This window comes from Haliotis asinina, chromosome 13, assembly GCF_037392515.1.
Source record: "Haliotis asinina isolate JCU_RB_2024 chromosome 13, JCU_Hal_asi_v2, whole genome shotgun sequence".
Lineage (NCBI taxonomy): Eukaryota > Metazoa > Mollusca > Gastropoda > Lepetellida > Haliotidae > Haliotis > Haliotis asinina.
Genome location: NC_090292.1, coordinates 28,533,590 through 28,541,177, shown reverse-complemented (window position 1 = coordinate 28,541,177; position 7,588 = coordinate 28,533,590).

Here is a 7,588-nt window from a genome sequence, read left to right as displayed (position 1 = left end):
ACTCACTCACTCTCTCAAGAATGCAATGTGACAAGTGCTTGAAACGGCCTTAAAATATGGAGTCTTACGCAATGACCTGTCCGCTCACTGAATCGGTGTGAGTGAGTGACCCTCGGAGAGCGTTGATAGGCGGACGGTTCGGTGAGCGAGTGAGTGGGTGAATGAGTAAGTGATTGAGAAAGAAAATGGGTAGGCCGGCGAGTGAATGAAAGCCATTTCAAGCTTATTTTTCAGTCTTATCGACTTAAGGAAGGGCCACTTACGAGGGTGCCTTTATACAAAGCGACCTTAGCGCTAAGGTGACCGTAACTCTCATAACATTGAGTAGACGTAAGATAGTCTTACCGCAAATGTTTTTGTACAGCGGCCTGGTCTGTACCGAGCGAAACATTTCTCATGTAATTAGTATTCATTGCCAAGGGACGCAACCCTCCATAAATAATTGCGGCGGCGTCGAAAGATGTGATCGAGTGAGTGAGTTGACTTTTACGCCGCACTCAGCAATATTACAGCTATGTGGTGGCGGTTTGTAAATAATCGAGTCTGGACCAGACGATCCAGTGATCAACAACATGAGCATCGATCTGCACAATTGGGAACCGATGACATGTGTCAAGCAAGTTAGCGAATCTGACCACCCGATTCCGTTAGTCGCCTCTTACGACAAGCATCGTCGCCTTTTATGGCAAGCACGGCGAGCAGAAATGAAAAAAAACCCAAATCCTCCACATTATTCTTATGAAAAGAAACTAACAAAAGCATACGTAATTTATTCCGCGGAGTTCTTAATATGTGACGTCACATCCCTCTGAGTTTGGAGGTACAAGGTCGACCTGCTACGTGAAGTAACATGAAAGATGAGTCTTAAATGAAACCTTAACAGGCACACTTCAGTAGATCCTGGGCACAGGTAAGAGACGCATCTCTAACATGTCCACTTGGGAAAACCTCTTAAGAGCTTAACATCTATTTAGTGTGCACAATACTTTTTACTAGCTGACAAGCTATGTCTGACCGTTGTCCGTCCACAGAATAATTCACTTGCCCGAAATTTGAATGTAGATACTAAGCAAAGGATTACAAAACAGTTTGGAATAAGATATTGTCGGAATGACAGGAGTTTAATAATTAAGCTGCTTATATGATGAACAATTTTATCAGGCCACAATCTGGCATGATTTAAAAATGTATTATAACTTATCAAGTCGGAGAGTGATATGTTTGCAAAATGACCCCCTGAAAATTCACTAGTCAGTCAGGCTAGCGACTGGAGATTTACTGGCCCGAATGGATTATACTAGACATGGGCTATTGGACTAGAGGTTATTTCACACACTTCATGACTGGTTACTATGCCGTTTAAGAAGTTACTCGGAACCGAGTAGTACAAAACCGGAAATGCTCGCAAGTACGTCTGGTTTATGTTGCATCGCGCTTTCCCCGGAGTGTTGGATCTTCCTGGTCTATTTTAATGAATGATAAAGATGTCATCTCTCTAGATGACAATGCCCATTGTTAGAATTACAAAAAGACCAAAACAAAACAAAAACAGTACAACAATGCAAAACATCAGCGAAAACGCCCCATTTTATTTATTAATAGGCCCAATAATAGTTCAGATGAGTGCATCAGCGGGTTGTATGTTATTCAGAATAGCTTCGGTCTGTATTTACATTATGCTGGCAACAACATGCCCTTCGCCTCCCTCTTCCCGGTACACACTAACAGCGGTTATAGTAGTAAAAGTTGTTATTTGTACACACGAATAGATCTGTGATTACATGTATTTGATATCGTCAACTCATATAACTGAGCGATGCGTTTTTAGGACGCCCTTACCGCTTTCTCTCTGTGGCTTTTATTCGTCATCCGAACCTCAGTATCGCCTGACCTCTTTCCCAATAATGTAGAGCCCAGTGGATAAAGCGTCTGCTCGTCTCGCCGAAGACCCGGTTCGATTCCCCACATGGGTACAATATAAGTTCTCCATTGGTCGCGAGGGGTCCATAGGCTCCTGTATCCTCGAGGTTTGTTTATAACAAACCTCGAGGGTACATGTGCCCATGGATCCCGAGGGACCAGTGAACAACGTATTTATTTTACCGAACACCTCAATTTTAATTGTTAACTGTTTGAAGCACTTCTGTTGAATGCTAGGCGAATCGCCATTTTGCAGACGACGGAAGGTAAACAGATTTAGAGTTATCTCCCTTCCATCGATTTTCAATCGCAAACCATCGGTAATTTCCGTATTTGAAGCGTGATTCGATGCTATTCGAGACAAAGAAGTACTACCATCAAGCACCAGAAGAGTTCGGAATCCCCAGCGGTGTACGTTGAAAATAAGACATCGCCTGTAAGCGGGGTACATTGAAAATAATAGAATAGCGCTTAGCCAATCAGAAGGCGACATTCAAGTGTGAGGTAAGATAATGTGTGATGTACCAGTCGCGATATTGCTAGAATGTTAATAATTGTGCCTAAAACCTCACTCACTCACTCACCAAACCTCTTCGTGACCCAAACCTCAATCTCACCGGACTCCTCCTACAGAGATACAATTTCCAGTGTCCCCCACCGAGATTTTGCTCAATCCTTCACGCACATTTTTTACAGTAAAACAGTCTGGTGAGTGCTTGGCAATTACATGGAATCATTTTAATGTGATTTACTACATGCACAAGTACTTTTCCCCAGCAAAAGATTCTTGAGAAAGCACGGTCAAGGATGTTCAAAAGGAACTTGCAATTTGTAATTTTTCCTTATGGGGAAGAAATTGCCAGAAATAAACAATGTAAGTTTCCTCATTGTTACTGTCGTGTGACAAGTGGTATTAAAATACGGTCGGAGGAAAACTGAGCGAACGGGTTAATATTCATCGTCACATCGGCGATATTTCAGACAGTGACGAGAACAATTAATCGGTATGTTATAGATCAACAGAATTAGACATTAAGAGCCTGTTGACGAAGAACAGTAAAACTACTAGTGAATCACAGATATTTAAGTAACACTATCATGTTACAAAAGAGTATACAAACAGGCTATAGGTCGCCAACAACTATACATAGTGCCAAAGACCATGGGGAATTAAAGTACATTTGCTTACTGCATGGACCCTTCATTGGGTTCACTTCATTCAGGTGTTAGCAATTTAGTCAAATCTAGGCACATCTAGCTACATTAAATTGGCACTCATTTCTGGCACTCACTTCCCCTATTGAAGATAGAGCCACTAACCATACATAGCAAGCATAAAGTTTATAAATTTCTTTTAAAAATCAATAATAAGACAGCTAAAAAAGGTCCCCAATTGATTTTACTCTGAAATATTTATCCCTCATGATGTATGGCTGGTCATAGCAGTCGGAGAAAAAATTGTTTCACCTGTAGCTCTTTTAATACAGAACTTTACCACTCAGGCTAAACCGAGATCTTTATATACAATCCAAAAAGCGAAACGCATAGGCGATTTGTATTTTCAAAAATCTTTTTACTGCCTACCTTGTGTTCAAACAATCGCCCAAATATGCAACAAAAGCGTTGATAGCATCATTTTACACAGCTGCACAAGTAAAAAATCGATTCTACATGAAAATGTTGTTTTTGATAACATTGCATACAAGGATTAAAAAGGCATCGCCAAAACGCAACAGAAATCACCTTCCAGTTCAAGTTGTGCAGCAAAGAGCATGCACTGTCCGGCAAAGAATATTCAGATTACGTTCGGAATTGGGCATTCGTTTTGAGTTTCAAGGTCAAATCACTACGTCACGTATTGACTCGGAACATCACTATTGAAAGACTCTACGCTGGAGATTACTAATATTTTGTTGCCAGGCATCTGAGTGTTAGTCTAAACAAGATATCATGTTACCTCTGCAGCCCAAGATCGGTACAGCCGACTACTACAGTTGGGGTGAGAGCACAGCAGCCAGGGCCCTTTAACTTCGGAGGATATCCGGTCAAAAAAGCCCGGAGATGGGTCCGAGAGCCAGGAGATCGGTCTGAGAGCCAGCAGATCAGCGTCTCCGCCATCTAAACGTATCCACTTGGTTGTATAGACATTTATGGACGACTTGTACATGTTTGGAAACAGAGCATTTCCAAACAGATTTCGGACCTATGCATTCCTATTTGGGGGTAGTATAAATACAAAATACTCAAGATGGTTTCAAATCTACGATCGTAAGTTCCTGGCACGCCAAAGAGACATAGCTCCAAGCACAGAGTGTGATCCCCAGCTGAGGAAAGAAATTTGACAAGCCCAGAACGTGTTTAGTGAGGAAATACATTTTGGACGGGGTTGAAATTAAATGGTGGGGGATGAGGTGGTGATGGATGGTGGGAGGAGGGGGATGAGGTGGTGATGGATGGTGGGGGGGGATGAGGTGGTGGTGGATGGTGGGGGTAGAAGTAGTGGTGGATTGGGTGGAGGGGAGACTTGGTTGTAGTTGGCTGTGTCACCATAGTAACGCCCTCGTGTCGTGTGTTACGACACAAACACACGGTCATACTACTTGTCATGTAAACATTAACCTGCTTAACTGAGAAACACATTAGTAACGGATACTCTCACGATCTATCGCAATCTGCAATCCACACAAGCATGGAGTTTTGAGAACCGATTGTGACCTGAAATCTGCACATGGAGGCAAGAATAGGATACTGGGGACCTACTGTCACCTGGAATCAACACATTCAGACAAGCATAGGGGACTGGGGATCTTTTCTCACCGGGAATCAACACATTCAGACAAGCACGGGGAACTGGGGATCTATTGTCACCTGGAATCAACACATTCAGACAAGTATGGGGAACTGGTGATCTCTTGTCACCTGGAATCAACACATTCAGACAAACATAGGGCACTGGGAATGTATCATGACTAGAATCAGCACATTCAGACAAGTATGGGGGACTGGGGATCTCTTGTCACCTGGAATCAACACATTCAGACAAGCATGGGATGCTGAGGGTCTATTATGACTGGAATCAACACATTCAGACAAACATGGGGGACTGACAAGAACGAAACGAGAAGAGCGGAAGACATTTACAAGAATACTTAAATAAATACGAGCCCAGTTGTACAACTAATAGTCTCGCCTTTGTTGTTCCATTTAGCTCGATGGCCACTTGACAGAAGCTAATTTAGTTACATTGTCCATATCATAAACGCCGTGGCGTATGCGTGTCAATGAGCTTCAATGAGGTTTGACTGTTTCTGCGTCAAAGCTCTTGTTAAACTGTCAAGGAAGAGGCGGTGACTCATTGAGATGAACCTGTTGTGATGCGGGAAAACCAGCTGTGGGTTGTTAGGCTGACGTATTTATTACCACTCTATGCATTAAACAGCCTGAAAGAACACAGGAAATATATTAAATACAGTTAAATAAATAGTGTATGTACATATTCAAATCACACTAGTGTATAGAATTCATCTGAGTGAGTGAGTTTAGTTTTACGCCGCACTCAGCAATATTCCAGCTATATGTCGGCGGTAAATTCATCTGATCAAATACATCTGAACTATGCTAAAAATGTTACATAACATCGATACAAATATGCAACGATCATATAAGCTGCAGGTGTTTTAGGAAATATTATAGTTAATACATCTATGATATACTAGATATATGTATTACATACCAGGTTGGTTGCTCCCAAGCTGATATATCAGCATATCCGCCTCAGTGACAACACATCTGCGTGACAAATAATAATGTATGCATTGAGCCTATATACAAGTGATATGCTATAAAATGGGTTTAAAGTACATTTGCATCCGCCACACAAATCAAACACATAGCTACAGATAATATTACATATACACATCAATTAACCACACGTATCAAACATACATGCATACGCGCATTCAAACGATCTAGTGATTACTTGTATAACTTGTCTGAAATTTAGTTAATATACGTATAGCCTTGCATTCAATACTTAAACATTACATATATTTGCTACAACACAGTGATCTGACAGCTCATCTATGACACATATTAATAGGATGTGTTATACTCCAAGTATATGAAGCCTGAACTACGTACTACCGTAAGTCATATTTTTTATTTTAATAAACAAGAAATTATCCATATACACAGTATTTCATACAAAATGGACCAACCTTAAATCATCCTAAACTTCCCACGAGCATAGCTATGTGTTGCCTTCAACAAAACAAGACAGCATCTGCGTTTAAAATCTGAACTTTGTATTTAAGCAGTGGTCAAATTGGCCAATCAGTGAACAATAGAAATGACTTCAGAGCTGGGGCAAAGAATGACGAAAGCGTGCAGTGTGACAATTAATGGAGGTTAAACTGAGCGTTATAAGGCTTACTGTGCAGAGCTATGGACTAAGAGTAAAATAAAGTATAAAACATTACTAAGATTCTTAAAGGTGTTCTTAATGTTTAATAGAGTAAGTTATTAAATGGAAAAAAGTGTCATTCACCTTGGTACGTAATATGATCTTGCTAACTAAGAACTATATACATAGAGTATACTAAACGACCTTCCGTGTAATACCATTTTTATTAAATGAGTTAATGATTGGATACTAAATCTTTAACGAGTTAAATAAAATGGTATTTCACTGAAGCGAGTTTAGTATTCTGTTTATTACTCGCCAACATAAATTGACAGAAACTGCGGCGAAATTGCCTACAGTGTGAGGACACTCAGCTTTCAAGTCAAGCAAGGTCTAGTAAAATCGCGACATCAACATTAGCATTGTGACGTCACAACTTTGAACCATTTTGACGTCATAGGTCAAGCGGTATTACACTAGTGTAATATTGAAGTGAAAATATTACACTGTAGTATCTTCAACGAGCGAGTAATAAATTATTTTAGACATAACTGAACAACATTTGAGACAGCAACAAGAAGGCCGTGATACATACGGTTTAAAGAAATACCGCTCTATGACATGTGATACTTCATGACGTCGTCCCTGGCAACAGCAGCATCCATTCAGAAAGTTTATTATACAGGCATTTACATCACCGCTAGCGTCATCTCGAAGAGTTTGTTCATAAACAGTGATTTGGTAGTATTCAATTTTAGCTTGATGGCGATGAAGAATATACATCGAAACGTCGCTCAACGTAATAAACAAGAGGTAATCCATTTTTCGTTTCATTTTTGACTCACCAACTTCAACAATGCCGATCAAAGGATCTATTTTCACTTTTAATGTTGACAAATTTATGTTTTCCTGTTGATAAGATTTCTATTTTTTGTGCACACATTGATACAATTTCATATTCTGGCTTTAGTTGCTCTGTTTATGTTGGTGCCAATCTCCTGGAGCTAGTTTAGCTTTGGGGTCTGTTGGCTTTGGGAGATCTACGAAGAACTGCGATTCGTAACACCTAATTAGTTTCATATTGGGGAAAAAGAAAGATTAGTTTCATATGAAGTAGTAAGATATTCATGACGGAATTCGAACCAGAGACCTTCTTGTCGGACGCCTTGTCTTTATGGCCAAATGCGTTCCCCAACGAGTCGAGTGTGAAGGCAGGAATGTCATTTGTGCAGTCACAAACGGATATTTATTCAGTAATATTAAGAC